This window comes from Pogoniulus pusillus, chromosome 8 (assembly GCF_015220805.1).
Source record: "Pogoniulus pusillus isolate bPogPus1 chromosome 8, bPogPus1.pri, whole genome shotgun sequence".
Lineage (NCBI taxonomy): Eukaryota > Metazoa > Chordata > Aves > Piciformes > Lybiidae > Pogoniulus > Pogoniulus pusillus.
Window position 1 is genome coordinate 40,987,915 of NC_087271.1, and position 15,559 is coordinate 41,003,473.

Consider the following 15,559-nt stretch of genomic DNA (forward strand, 5'->3'; position numbering starts at 1 on the left):
GAGCTCAGTGTGAGTGTGCTCCTCCTCTCAACGGTCCTGCAGTCTGGTGCAGCAGTCTCTGATGCAGAGACTTCCAAGTCTTACCTGCCAAGGTAGGTCCCTCTTCCAAGAGCTAAACATCTTACGTACATTCAAGACACAAAAAAAATCTGTCTAGATGTTATGTGCTTGGCCATCACATGCAATAATTGGTGATGGTTTGGCTGTGGTGCTTTGAATAGGAGGGCTTTCAACAAATCTCTTCTCTTGTGCCAGGTCTTAAAGCATTACACCCTTCATGTGCTCCACTCCTCTGCCGTTTGACTTGGTGGTGTAGAAATCTAGCAGCAGGAACCTTCTTTCCCATAAGGACTGGTTGCAGGCTGTGCTCTGCAGCTTGGATGTTGTGGCAGCTCTTGGGAAGGAGATTCCAACAAGCTTCAAAGAGATACTGCAAGGGATTACTGCAGCCAGTAGATGATTTTGATGGGATAAGCTTGCTATCCTTCAGGAAACTCCATGTAAAGACCAAGACATCTATAAAGAGAGAGGTCTTGCTTGTGTGTTCCAATGAATAGGCATTTGCAGGACAAAGAAAATGAATCTGGTTTCTCCTCTCAGAGGCTTTCCACACCAGCTGTTGGGTGAAGTGAAAGGTCACAACTGAAGAAACAAAACTGGTTTCCAAGGACAGGTTTGTATCTGCCTATGGTCTGGGGCATTGGTTCCTTCCAACCCAGACCATTCTAGGTATTTCCAATAGGTCCCTGTGCCTTCAGGGTGATCTGTTAGTACCTAAAAATGCCTATAAATAGAAGACCATCAGAAGTCCATTTTATCTAGAGAAAATTGATTCCTAGGTGGGAGTCTACTGCTGCTTTTCAAGAACTTCTGCTGATCTTGAACCATATGGCAAGGCTGCAGGGGTGGGGTTTGTGTGAGCTGAATAGCAGTGAGGGAAGGATGGCTTTGCAGAGGTGATGCAGCTCTGTTTCCCTCGAGAGGACAGTGCTATGCAGAGCTGTCTTTGCTGGTTTGTTTTGCTGGTTTGTTCTGCTTTAAGTCTTTCTCCCCAAATGCTTGGACTCCTCTGCTGAGTGACCAAAACTGCAAAACAATTGTGTTCTGAGACACTGATGTGGAAGGAGAGAATTATAGATGGACATCTGCTATGATGCTGATGGCATGGCCAGGTTAGACTCAGTGGAACGAGACCTTCACAACCTTCCCTGTGGTCTGCTTCTGAGAAGAATTGAATGGCAGTAGCTGTTCTACAGCTTGGCATAACTGCTTAAGTGTTTGAGCTTCTCTTGGAGGCACTTGAGTGTTTTATATACTACATAAAGCTGGTAGCACATTTGCATCGTGCTGCTTGGGCTGCAGTTAAGCTCGGTGACCTCTGAGAAAACAGAGTGAGTTCTCTGTAGGAGATTTAAGGTAGGAGACTTAATGTTTACTGCACCTATGTATGTGAATATGCTGTCACCTTGGCTCCACACCTGCCTGTGTGCTTGAGTAACCAGGTAACTTTGATGCCAATTCAGATTAATGTCAAGCAGGGCAGGCATTTGCACTGTGCTCTGAGCATGGTCTGGGTCTTACTGGAGCTTTTCTTTAGGGAGCCTGCACAGGCTAGGCAGTAACTTAGATCACCCAGAAGGGCACTGTAAATGCAGGTTACCACTCTGAAGGTCACTTTCCAGGAGCAGGAAGATTAAGACAAATTTTGTCTGTAGCCTATCTCCAAACCTTCTTCCTTAGAGCTGAACAACTTTAGCATTAAAAGAACAGAAGTGTGCATGGGAGGGAAATGAATAGAGTGGGGAGAGGGCATGGAGCTTATTGGCAGCTGCTGTACTACTGAGAAGGTGCTCTACACTAACACTGAGGTGAAAGTCTCTCCTCTGACAAGCACAGGCACATGAACATCCAGGGTACATGTACAGACAGCACAGCCTGAACTTCCTGCTATTCGTAAGTATGCCTCCTCTGTACAGGCTCCACACCATGAACTCTTAAGGTGTCCTCTCCCAAAAGGTTATGGTGACTCAGAGGGAGGGCAGGGCTTTGTTCTGATTTTCTGAAGAATTTAAACCAACTCTGGGACCTTTGCGAGTAGGAAAAGTAATAACGGTAAGATGGGAAACGGGGGGGTTAGATTATGGCTTAGCACAGTGTATGGACATGAACAAAACTGGAGTTGTGTGATACCTCCTCTGCTTGTGTATCTTGCTGCTCTTCTGAAGGCAGAAAACCTTTTCAGCTGCCCTGTTTTGCCTTCGTTCCACAGCCCTGCTGCAAAGATGTTCGCAATTCAGTCTCGAAACGCTCTTTCTGTGAGGTTTTGGGCAAAGTGGGGCCGGCTTAGGTGAGCAAGGTTTGTGTTCCGCGGCTTGGTGAGAGGTTCCTGCGCCTGTTGCAGGAGGCGCTACAGCTGTGCTTGGCCACACGGTGGCGCCGTCGGCACAGCTTGCGGCGGTGAGCTCAGGTTTTGTTTGCCAGGGCTTTGCTGAGAGAGCCAAAGAAACCTGCCGAGGCTGCGGCTCTGCGCCGGGGAGGGACTGGAGTGGGCTGCCCGGGGAGGTGGTGGAGTCGCCGTCCCTGGAGCTGTTCAAGGCAGGACTGGACGTGGCACTTGGTGCCATGGTCTGGCCTTGAGCTCTGTGGTAAAGGGTTGTACTTGATGATCTATGAGGTCTCTTCCAACCTTGGTGATACTGTGATGCTGTCTTCCTTCTTGCTTCCCCCCCCATTTGCTCGGTGTTACATATGTGTGTGTGTAAATATATCTCTAAATATACACCATATATACTACTGGATCAGTTACATTTCTATATGCACCCATACACGCACATGTATATGGAATTTCAGGCAACTGATGGTTGGGTTTGTGTGAAGACCATCCAAAAAAACCTGCTGTGTGCTTCTTGGTGTTGACTTCTGTTTGGAGGCTGCCGGTAGCCACGAACTTGCCTTGCATTACACAGTGGTGGGGCTAGGTTTAGACTAGATGTTAGGAAGCTCTTCACCATAAGGATGATGAGACCCTGTAACAGGTTGCCCCAGGAGGTGGTGAAAGCCCCCCCCCCCATCTCTGGGTATTTCTAAGGCCAGACTGCATGTGGCTCTGGGCAACCTGATCTAGTGGAAAGTGTCTCTGCTCGTGGCAGAGGGGCTGGAACTGGATGATCTTTGGGGTCCCTTCCAAGCCTGACAGTTCTGTGATTCAAGTTTGAAGTGCCCTTTTACCTTCAGTGAAGCTTGCTCAGACACTGAGGCACCTTTAACCAGGACCGAGTCTCCAACTCTTACCGACAGATGTTCCCACCTCAAGGTCTCATCCTGCCGAACTAGGCATGGAGAAAGGCAATAGCAGAGCTTGCCCTTAGTCACTTCCCTGTACCTTGTGATGCGATTGCCCCAGGGGTGTGCGTGGCTGCTCCCGTGCATGGGGCGGTGTTGTTTTGATGCCGAGGCGAAGTGTTTGTAAGCGAGGAGGTGCTGAAGTGCAGGGTAAACGGATGGAAAGCTGGCAGGTGAGCGCTTCCCGTGCGCCCAAGTCCTGCGCCTGGAAGGGCACTTTCATTTCGGAAAGGTTCTCTTGATGTTTCCATCAGAGCTGATAAGAGGATACAGAGCTGTCAGAGTGAGCCCAGCAGTGAGCCACGGAGATGAGGCAAGGGCCGGAACGTTTCTGCTGTGAGGACAGGCTGAGGGAGCTGGGGTTGGTCAGCCTAGGAAAGTGACAGTTCCAGGGGGACCTTAGAGCTGCTGTCCGGTGTCCGAAGGGATCCTACAGGAGGGCTGGAGAGGGACTTTTCATGAGGATGTCTAGCAACAGGACAAGGGGGAATGGTTTGAAGCTGAGGGGAAATAGGTTCAGACTGGATCTGAGGAAGAAGTTCTTCCGTACCAGGGTGGTGAGACTCTGGAACAAGTTGCCCAGGAAGATTGTGGATGCCTCCTCACTGGAGGTGTTCAAGGCCAGGATGAATGAGACCCTGAGCAACTGAGTCTACTGAGAGGTGTCCCTGTCCATGCTGGGAGGTTGGAGCAGATGATCTCTAAAGTCCTTTCCAATCTGAGCCATTCTGTGATGGTTCTTATGATAACAGCAAACAAAAATGGCTACAGATACCTGGAAACAAAAGCAAGGAAAACTCTGAGCTCCATGTCCAAACTCTTTGCCCCCAAAATGTTTCACTTTCCAAGCTAAAGAAGGGGACACTGTTTCTTGAGCTCTCCTAAGCAGAGACAAATCTGCCACTTGATGAAACTCCATATGTCACACTTAGTTGGTCTCTCTTCTGTGTCATTCAAGGCATACTCTTGTTTTGTGGTCTTTTTGGTGCTAACACTTTATGGAGATGCTTGCAAAGGGCTGATCATGATGGACTTTCTTGAAGCCAGCAGTGTGAAGAGGGTAAATGATAGGTATGCATCTGCTCTGCTGCAACACAGTTCTGCTCCCTCAACCCCAAGAGGTTGGACGCTCTCCTGCCTTCCTGCAACCCATTGCTGAATATCAGCAGGGTGACAACAGAGTGCCAAGCCCCAGCAGCCTTTCTTAAAATCTCCACTGATGACCCCAAGGTAGAGACCAAGTTTTTATTTTGTGTGCATGCCTGGCTAGTGGGGACTGGGTTGGACTTGCCCCTCTCTTTGTTGCCTTGTGCCACTTGCATTGTCATAGGATCAGGTTTGGCTCTTGCTGTGCTAGCTATAGTTTATCAGACCCTGTCTTTACCGTAGTGCTGATACTCTAAAAGGTGACAGTGTGGCAAGTAAGGTGGAATGCCCCTTTCAGAGTGTCACCAGTGTCACCACATGCTCACGACGCTGTGCCAGTTTGCAGCAGTACTGCTACATCCTTGTCTGGTGGCTTGAGGTTGCACACTGCGAGTCACTGATGAGGCTTGGGCTATCTACTGTGTTCCTTGCTTTGATGTGGCTGCCTGACTGCTGCAGCCACAAAGTCCATTTCTAAGGAGTTTGGGTTGCCTTTTGGGTTTGGTCTCATGTCCTACAAGGAATACTCCCAGAGTGAGCTGTGCAATTTAGGAGCACTGGAGCAGGCTGCTCAGAGAGGTTGTGGAGTCTCCTCTGGAGGCTTTCAAGACTTGTCTGGATGCATTCCTGTGTGCCCTGAGCTAGATTCTGTGGTCCTGCCCTGACAGGGGAGTTGGACTTGATCTGTGGGGGTGCCTTCCAACCCCTAATACCCTGTGATCCTGTGAAATACCTACAATGCCTCAAGTGAACCACATCCTTACAATTACTAGCCCACCGTCAGTAGAGTGCACACTGCTGGTTCTGGGAGGAGGCAGGCTGTGGGCTTTGGGATGCTTTTCTGTTCAGCTGGGTTCTGGTTTTGCCTGAGTGAAGCCCAAGGAGGCTCAGTTTCATTGTCATGAGCCTTTTCTTCCTCTTCCCCCAAGCAGAAAGAGAACAAGGTGTTTAGAGGCTGAGTTTCCTAATGAGTAGCAAATTCCACAGTACCTATTGCAAAGGAAGAGCCTGGAGGTTGTGGCAGTGATTTAATTTTCTGGGGAGGCAACACACTGAAAAATACACTCCCGAGGAAGCGGATGTGAGAAAAAACCCAACCCCCAAACCTGTTTTTGCAAGCCCAACCGGGGAGGACTGGGAGAGATCAGTGTTTGTGGAACAAACAAAAGGAGGGAAAACCTGGGTGATGTTGAGGTTTCCATAGCAACACAACACTTTTCCTGGAAATACAAAATGATGAGATCTGTTCTATCTGCTGTTTAACTCTTGCATGCAAGGCCATCTCCTCCTCACCTGCTGGCCTTCACAGCACCCTCTCTAGTGGTGGCTGCTGGGGAAAGGTGTTCCTGGGACAAGGCTGTACCTGTTCTGATCCCAAGCCCGTAGGAAAGGAAAGGCTTAGGAGGCAGATGCAGTGTGTGTGTCTGATGGGCTGTGTAGGAACAGCCGTGCTGATCCTGGGAATCTTCTGTTTCCTGCAGGTCCAAGAAAGCAGGGGCTAAGCTGGTGCTGAGAGCAGGCTTCCCAGACAGGCATGTTGCTGAGATGTTCCATAGCCTCCGGGGTTTGCTGCAGAAGGATGTGGCCTCCTTGGAAATGATGCAGTCTAGTGCCTCTCTGAGGTCTGGGAAAACTTCCTGTGACTGCTTGGAGAGTTCATCAAAGCAACCTGACTTAAATTTGTACCCAGCAGCCTGTCTTTTGAAGCTCCTCGGGCCTGTGGAATGGGAATCCTTGATGGCAGGAGAGGTTTCTCATGGAGGAAGGTAGCAGGGAGGCAGTTTATACCTGATGAAAAGGTAGCTGGGGGAGTGGGCAGCATGGCAAAATCCATGTCGCAAATTAGAAAGGGATGTCTGCTCTTCCTTTGCGGAGTGAAGCCCTGAGGGGATGGGAAGGACCACATCCAGGCACGGCAGACAGGATGCAGACTCTGTTCCCTGCCTTCTGCCACTAGCAGCAAGAGCCTTCCTCTGTCCCCCGTCTGATACAGTCCCTGGCAGGCAGAGCAGAGTGAGCTGAGCAACGAGGGCTGCTGTTGGAGGGGACAGCGTTGTGCTCCAGCCTCGCCTCCTTGGGGGCCTGACTTTGCGACGCTCAGCAGAAGTACTGTGCTCTGTTAAGAGGTGGAGTTTCAGAGGGAAAAAATGTCCCAACCTGTTAGTCACAGAGGGTCCTCCAGAGATCACCCAGTCCATCCCCCTGCCAAGGCAGCATCACCCAGGGTAGTGCACCCGGGAATGCATCCAGGTGGGTTTTGGAAGTCTGCAGAGGAGACTCCACAACCTCTCTGGGCAGCCTGCTCCAGGGCTCTGTCAGCCTCATTCTAAAGAAGTTTCTCCTCATGTTGAGCTGAAACTTTCTCTGTTCCACTTTGTAGCTGTTGCTGTTTGTCTTATTGCTGCTGACCAGCAACGAGAGCTTAGCCCCAGCCACTTGACCCCCACCCCTCAGGTATTTGTACACGTTTATCACGTCTCCTCTCAACCTTCTCTTCTCCAGACTAAACAGCCCCAGGTCTCTCAGGCTCTCTAGGGAGGATGCTCAAGTCCCCTGATCGTCCTTGTGGCTCTCTGCTGGGCTCTTTCCAGCAGGTAATGCTTGTTGAGCCCTCAAGATCTGTGGCTAGAAAGCAGCCATCACCTCAATCCTTAGGAAGGCAGCGCGGCGAGGTGCAGGGAGCAGCAGTGCAGGTATGTGCCAATAAATTGGAGGCAATGCTTTAATATCTCTTAACACAGCCTCCCTCCACCTTTTACACACCTACCACACTGCCTCCCGTTTCTCCTGGCAGCCACCTGTTGGACTTCTGACCCGTTTGTCAAAGCCTGCGCACCATCTATCAGAGGGACAGGCGCACTCCAAGCTCCTCTTCCGTGGGCTTTGAGTAAATTATTTCTTTAAGATCATATGGCAGATCTATAATTAATTAAACCCTTCATGATATTGGCTCAAAATAATTTAGCCTTTCTGAAAAGGTAAATGTAATTTGCCGATCTGGTATTTGGAAGAATGCTTTCCCCAGAATCAATTCCTTTAGTTTCCAGAGAATAGAAATGAGAAGCAATCTCATTTTAATTATATCTCTTTATTGCTAACAAAGGAATGATTTATGCAATTAAATTAGCTGGCTAGAAAATTATTCTCAGCTGGGCTGTCCTAATTCTTTGCTTTCTGAATTGTAGGCTCTTGCACTTCTCTGTGTAGATTAATTTTTCTGATATGCAAACAATGCTCCTTGTGTTCATTTCTAACACTTTTTTATTCACAGCTCCCCTTTTCCTCGTGTCAATGACATGAGTAATATTTGTGCACTGCTGGGCTCCGACTCAGGCCTCTTTTATGTGGGAAAGATTGGAGGAAGAAAAAAATATTTTTTTTTTCTTTTGAATCTCATTATTGCCAGTGCAGAGCAAGGTTTTGAAGTTTTCTTATCTATGGCTGAGAAACAGCAGCAGGAACATGGAAGGGCTGCAAAGATGTCAAAGGATGCAGACCTTTGAGGGGAAAATGTATCGGCATTGAGAAGACAGTGTTAGGAAAGCATTTCTTAATGTATTCCTCTTAAACCCCTGCCTCCTGGCAGCCATGCAAAAGGCTGAGACAAAAAGGAGGAGAAAAACACACCAAAAAACCCAACAGTCTGATGTTGTACTCAGCATTAGCAGGGAGAGGATTTCGGATTTCCCTCTCTGCCTGGGAGTGCTTTGCAGCGTCTGGCCAGAGCGTCAGCGAGCGAGATTTGGGCCGAGGGGGAAATTACCATGTAACAACACATTGCAAGCATGTGCCAGCACAGCCTGACACCGTCTGAATGGGGCATTGGTGTAATCTCCTCTTTGGAACCAGCAGTGAACATATTGCGGAGCACGTGTTCGCTCTGCCTGAGCCGTCCTGCCCTGTAGCAGCAGCGATGTGTCAGCTGGTCAGGGCTCACTGTCTTGGCACTCTGGTGCTGCTGTCAGATGGTTCTGAAAGAGGAGGGGAACCCAAACCAAAAAAGAGAGTTTTGTCTGCGTTGGTATGCAGTGCTCTGGGTGTGGAAGGATCTATGGCACCAGGATTCAAAGGCTTTCAGACAGCCAGATAGGAAGGGTAAAGTTATGATCCCCCCCCCTTGGTGGGACAAAGCGCTCTGAGACTGCTTGAGTGGACATCATGTAAGGAGAATCTTCCTTCCAGGCTGGGGAGCCCCTGGCTGGGTGAGTGATGGAGTAGTCAGTGCAGTGCCTGTTGACTATAGGTGCTGGTGTCCTGGAGGACACCATTCTAAAAGCAGCACAAGCAGAATTTGCTTTGGAATGAGGTTCTTCCAATTAATGCAGTCCCTTCTCAAGGAGCAGTTTGACAGCTGTTCTTGGCTTCATGTTGGCAAGTTGGGGGTTTGGTTGTTTGGTGGGCAGGTTGGTTGGCTGGTTTGGGTTTGAGCTCTGTGGTAAAGGGTTGGACTTGATGATCTTCCAATCCTAATAATACTGTGATACTGTGGCTGTGACTTCTTTTGTTTGTTGGTTTTGGTTGGGCTTTTCTTCTATATTTACGTCTTGTTGCATTTTGAAAACCCAAACCAAACCCCAAGGGAGCAAACAATGGAGAAAAGAAGCTTCACCAGAAACAACCATGGGCATAAACCAACCAACAAACCCCAAGCAGAACCAGGAGACAGCTCCTTTCCTCCAGCTGGTGGCGAGTTGATGCCTTGCAGAACATCAGGTGGGTTCCCTTACAAGGGGCATGGTGAGGCCACTAGAATGCTCATAATGAGGGGCAGTCCATGTTGCAAAACCAGGGCAGTCCCTTATTTCAGCCTGCTGGAATGAGGGAGGTGGATGCTGCAGTATCAAGTGTTCAGTCATTAGGCAGGTCCCCATGGAGCCGCTACGGGAAGGGAAAGAGAGCCAAAGCAAAATGTGAGGAGTCTCAGGGTTTGAAGTGCTCTCCTTACCAGCACATCCACATGGCAGCCACCCTGGCCGACGGAAGCGACGACTTCAGGGGTCAGCTCCAGAAGGAACTCTGCCACAATCTCAGTTCTGGGTTTCAGTTCCTTAACCACGGAAAGCAGAGTGAGGTCCCTCCAGACCCTCTACCAGAGTTAACCACCTCTCCGTGGACCATTTCCCAGATGTGCCAGGACTTAATTGTGCACTGAGCAATATCCAGGGAAAAGCTGTCTCTGGAAATGCAGGGAATCTCCTGCATGGTAGATCTGTCAGAGGTGGCCATTCTCCTTCTGAGAAGATCCCTGCTCCTGTGACTAGCTGTTGAGTGATCCTGTGGAAATGCCTTTCCTCTCTCAGATAAGGCTCAGTGTTTTGTGAAGCTGCTGTAGCTGTGCAGCCTGCCTGTGCCTGTCTTCCAGATGAGCTGCTGCTGCTGGGATGCTGGTAACCCAGGGTTATCCTGCAATAAGGAGGTTTGTGGTTGGAGCTGTGTGCTTCCTGAAAACTGGGTGGAATCTGGGGACCTCATCTGTTTGCCTATGATTTCCTTAAAATAGGAGGGAAAAAAGCCTCATCTTGCTTCATTTGTTAATTTCTGCTGTTATTTTGAACAGCTTTTTAGATTTAAAGTCTGATATCTTCTGTTTCTGCTCAGGTTCTCCTGAAGCAGGACTCGGGGAGGCTGAGTTTGCATTGACTAACACTGAACCAAATTCCATGGTTTCTTGTTTTGTTTGACCACATAACATTATTGCAATACTCATTACTTTTTTAAAGATTAAATTAACAGCTAATACTTTTCTTTCTAAATGACCTGGGACACTGGCACAGGTTGCCTAGGGAGGTGGTAGAAGCCCTATCCCTGGAAGGCTTTAAGGCCAGGCTGGACATGGCTCTAATCAACCTGATCTACTGTGAGGCGTCCCTGCCCGCAGCAGGGGGCCGGAACTGGATGCCCTTTGAGGTTCTTTCCAACCCTGACAGTGCTGCGGTTCTGTAAGTAACGATGAGAATTCTGTTTGCAACAGATTCTAGAGATCAGAGTGCAAAAGGCTGGAGTTGAAACAATTTGACTCTGCACAAGTACTGGGGAGCTTTGCATTGGCCTCATATCTTCATTTCTAATCTTTCCCATCTCCCAGTAAATTACTGAGATAGCTCCTAGCTATGTTTTATGAGCAGCAGCAGCAGCAAGGAAGCACTGTAAAATATTGATAGTTTATACTGAGCAGCACTCTCTGTAATTAGTGTACAGTTGTGTGGGGACGTGCTCTGCCTCCCTGGCTTCTGGAGAGAGGCACTGGGTGCAAATAAGCTCAGGGGGCTCAGAGTGTGACCTTCTGAAGTCTGTTTTGTTGTTCTTCTTGAGCAGGATCTAGTTTGGAGCTGCATGGTTGCCTCAAGGCCACTCCAACCTCAAGTGCTCTGCTTCCATAAAGATCTTTTCTATACTCTCATGAAGCCTTTGTCTGTGTAAGATAAGCTTTGGGCACAGTGGCTGCACTGCTTGCTTGAGGCTTTGTGCTGGGAGCCTAGGATGAGCCAGCTCGGTGAGGGTGTTTTCCGTGGAATGCCCTGAGGCTCCTTTAAACCTGGTGGGCTCTTCCCCGAGTCAGCCCCATCCTTCAGCACAGGCAATCGTCTGCCCTTAGGAGGAGAGCCTGAGAGAAGTGGGGTTGGTTAGTCGGGAGAAGAGGCTGAGGGGAGACCTCTCTGCAGCTACCTGAAAGGAGGTTACAGTGATATATCAGGTGATATAATGAGAGGAAGTGGCCTGAAACTGTGCCAGGGGAGGTTTAGGTTGGATGTTAGGAAAAATTTCTGTCCTGAAAGAGTGGTGAAGCATTGAAGCAGGCTGCCCAGGGAGCAGTGGAGTCGCCTGTCCTGCAGGTGTTCTAGAAACAGGGGGACATGGCGCTTCAGGATATGACTTAATGGCCATGGATGTGTTGGGTTGACTGTGGGACTTGGTGATCTTAGAGGTCATAAGATCACAGGGTGTTACGGATTGGAAGGGATCACTATAGAACACTGAGTCCAACTGCCCTGCCAGAGAAGGACCATAGAATCTAGCTTGGGTCACACAGGAACACATCCAGATGGGTCTGGTGGAGTCATCTTCTCTGGAGACTTTCAACCTCTCTGGGCACCCTTTTCCAGTGCTCTGTGATCCTTACAGTAAAGAACCACAGAATCAGTCAGGGTTGGAATGGAGCACAAGGAGCAGCCAGTTCCAACCCCCCCTGCCATGCCCAGGGACACCCTACCCTAGAGCAGCCTGTCCCTAAACACCTCCAGCCATGGGGCCTCAACCACCTCCCTGGGCAACCCACTCCAGGCTCTCACCACTCTCATGCTCAACAACTTCCTCCTCACCTCCAGGCTGACTCTCCCCACCTCCAGCTTTGCTCCATTCCCCCCAGTCCTGTCACTCCCTGATAGCCTCAAAAGTCCCTCCCCAGCTTTTTTGTAGCCCCCTTCAGATGCTGGAAGGCCACAAGAAGAAGTTCTTCCTCGTGTTAAGGTGGAGCTTCCTGTGCTGTGGTTTATATCTATTGCCCCTTGTCCTATCACAGGGTGCAAGGAGAGGAATTTGTTCTCTCCCCCTTTGACACTCAGCCTTCAGAGAGATATGTATAAACACTGCTTAGATTCCAGCCAAAGCAGTTCTGTGATTCTCTGCCTGCCTGCTCAATCTGCTGCATTCCATCGTTCCGGCCAGGGCCATCAAACAGCACTGGCCCCAGTGCCCATCCCTGGGGGCTGCCAGCAGTAATGTGCCATCACTTGGACTGCATTTTGCTGATCACCAAGGCCAGTGACTTTTCTGCCTGCCTGGAATTTCCTCCTTGGATTCCCCCCCACCTTTTTGGTCCAGATGAACTCTTAGTGTCTGGAGCTGCCTTGGCAAGGAATTGGCCACTCCACTGATTCTGAAGTGCTTCTGCAAAACATTAAATATGCAAATAATAACAATAATTACTGCTGCTAATAATGGGAGCAGCTTGGGACTTCTTCATTTTGTTTTTCCGGCTGCTCTGTCCTCTGCTGATGCCACTTTAATGCAAATCCAACTTGGTGGATTGTGTTACCTATTGAAAAATAGTTTCAATTAGAAATCCAATTACTCTGTCTTGGGGGGATGGAGCTGACAGTTTCTTTGAATTTTTGCACGTTATAGAGGGCTCCAAAGTGCCATAAATCTGCTAATTGATTTCTGTACCTGTAATGTTTGATTAGGTGTATTTTATTGTCTTCTTGGTTTTAATTAACCCCGGGCTTGTCAAAATGCTTCCACTGACAAAGGATATATGATGAACTGAGATAAACTCTATTAACAGAGGCTGACTTTTGTCAGTAATTGCTATCGTGCATAGGAGTTGCTAGAAATTATCACACACAAAGAAACTGTACTTTTGGTAACAACTTTTATGGGCTGCTATAAATCTGCTGGTTGCCCTCTACGTGCAGGAGATAAGCAAGTGTGAGTGACAAGGGGTCTGGAGGAAAATCAATCATTTGCTAGATGTCTTAGAAATATTAAGAGTGACAAAATGAGAAGGCTTATGAAGCCTGAGTGCCAGAAACTGAATGGGTGCTGATGCACCTAAACTGGCTCCCACTAGAGATGGCGAGGGCTGCAGAGACAAGGGCGCTGCCTTGGGAACCTCTTGGTTTGGGTGAGGCAGAACTTGCCACCTTGGCTGTGGAGCTCTGAAAGGCTGAGGCAATGCTGCGCCTTTTGCTTCTAGGCCCCTGGTTGGTGTTCAAGCCTGGGCTGTCAACGTTTGGCTGCTGTCCATTGCCTGGAGGGCAGGCACCCAGTCGGGTCACGTCGCTGGTGTGTGGGGACAGAGGCAAGCAGAAGGACTGATAGGCTGACACTGAAGGTCTTACCCAAGAAGCAGCTGCAGAGAACATGTGAGGTTTGTTGCTGAGCACAGAGGTACTTAGTGCTGCCTTGTACAGTCTGCTGTTAGGAAGGTGTTGTCTGGGAGCACAGTGACAAACCCAAGACAAACTATCTCTTGGGCAAAAGAGGAGAGAAGCATTGATATCCTCAATCTTGCCAATAGAAGGACAGGGTTTATGTGATAGCTCTGAGTAGTGACATAGAATCATAGATTCTCCCAGGCAACCAGTGACAGAATGAGGAGGGACAGTCTCAAGCTGCACCAGAGGAGGTTTGGGCTAGATGCTATGAAGAAGTTCTTTGCAGAAAGAGTGCTTGGCCTTGGAATGGGCTGCCCAGGGAGGTGGTGGAGTCACCGTCCAGCGAGGTGTTTACATCATGGCACTTGGTGCCATGATGTGGTTGATTAGATGCTGTTAGGTAACAGGTTGGACTAGATGATTTTGAAGGTCTTTTCCAACCTGATGAATTCTGTGGTTGTTTTGGTTGCAAAAGGCCTCTGAGATCATCAAGTCCAACTATCAAACACAAACCTCTGCAGGAGCCTGTGTGTGAGCATTTGGGCTGAACTGATGCTGGACCCCTGGCATGGCATAGGTGGATCTTCCCATGGGATTCTCCCCTCTCCCCTGCTGTGAGAATGGGGAGCACTAGTAGCTGAGTGTGACCTTGCTTGAGGTGTGGTGGATTGCAGGAGAGTTCTCGACATTCTACAATCACAGAGTGTGCTGGCTTGGAAGGGACCTCTAGAGGTTATGGAGTCCAACCTCCCTGCGGTGAGTAGGGACATCCCAACTAGATAAGCTTTACAGAGCCCTGCGAAGCCTCATCTCAAATGTTTCCAGGGTTGGGGCCTCCACCACCTCCCTGGGCAACGCATCCCAGGGTTCCACCACCCTGAAAGTGAAGAATTCCCCTCTAACATCCAGTCTAAATCTATTCTCCTTTAGTTCAAAACTTCATAGCTTGAAACCAACAAGAGGAGAGAGGTGCAGAGAGGGCCAAGGACCCCATTGCTTGAGGAGGAGTAGAGAAAGGTTTTTAGCCTCGGTAGCTTAGGAATGTTTCAGCAGCTGGACACTTCACACTGGCCTGCTGTACGTGGTGCTGGAGTGCTGCACTACGGAACCACAGCCAAGCTGCCACACTTGCTACCTGCCCCCTGCCTTCCAGGGGCAGCTGAGTGTTTAGCAGCTGCACCCTTCTTTCTGTTCGTCCTGGTTACTTAGCTCTGCTTTAGAGCTTCCATGCAGGTCTCGTGTGAGAGTGCACATATATCTGTGTTCCCTCTTGGGGATGATGAAAACAATCCATCTAGAGCCCAGGTGTCCTTGTCTCTCTTGGCATCTGCTTAAATACCAGCCGAAGGTGAATACTAGGATGCTTTAACAAGTGCTGGGGCTGTGAAGCCCTCGACTCCATCAGATGGGATTTGAAGGTCACAGTGGCTGCTCACATGTCCTCATTCCCCACAGATAAACCAGACCAGGATGATCTGTGCCCAGATGTGCCTGCTCTGAGCTGCCGACAGACGTGTGCGGCGCAGCCTGCCGAGAGCAGAGGTCGCTGTTTGACTGGGAATGGAGACCTCTCGCTCCTGCCGAGCTGCCTCTCCCCATTGTGTCCGGCTCCCAGCCCGCGCTCTCCTACCTCAAGCTTCTTTTCCCTTACGAGAAGACTCTTCCCTCAAAAGCACAAGACTAAGCTTCTGCACAGGAGAAGTGAGAGGCCGAACAGCTGTATCCGGAGGAGAGCACAGGACAGTGCGGTGGAGCTCTGTCGCTGCGGTTCGCTCTTGCCCCTCAAACCCGCCGATGTGCCTTCGAGTACCCCTCGGTCTCAGGCACAGCTCCTTCGTTTCACTCGTGCCTGGTCCCCGGGCGGGCATCTCTTCTCTCAGCCCTGGTGGCTGGCTGCAGGCGCAAAGCTGCGCAGCGCCGAGCAGCAGCCGCGCCAGGGTGACGGTGTAGGGATGGGGGGCACGGACTGGGAGGTGATGTGATCTCCCCTCTGCCTGCGAGCCTGGCCAGAGCCAGGCATACCTTTGGGTGACGTGGGCACCCTGAAAGTGAGGTGCTGCTGGAGGAGACCACCTGCAGGAGCAATGCTGTGTTTGGGTGGGCAGTAGGGGACTTTGTACTGGTGAGATAGGGGAAGCTATGACACAGAATCAGAATGCCAGACAGGAAGAGATCCTAAGCATCATCTACTCCAA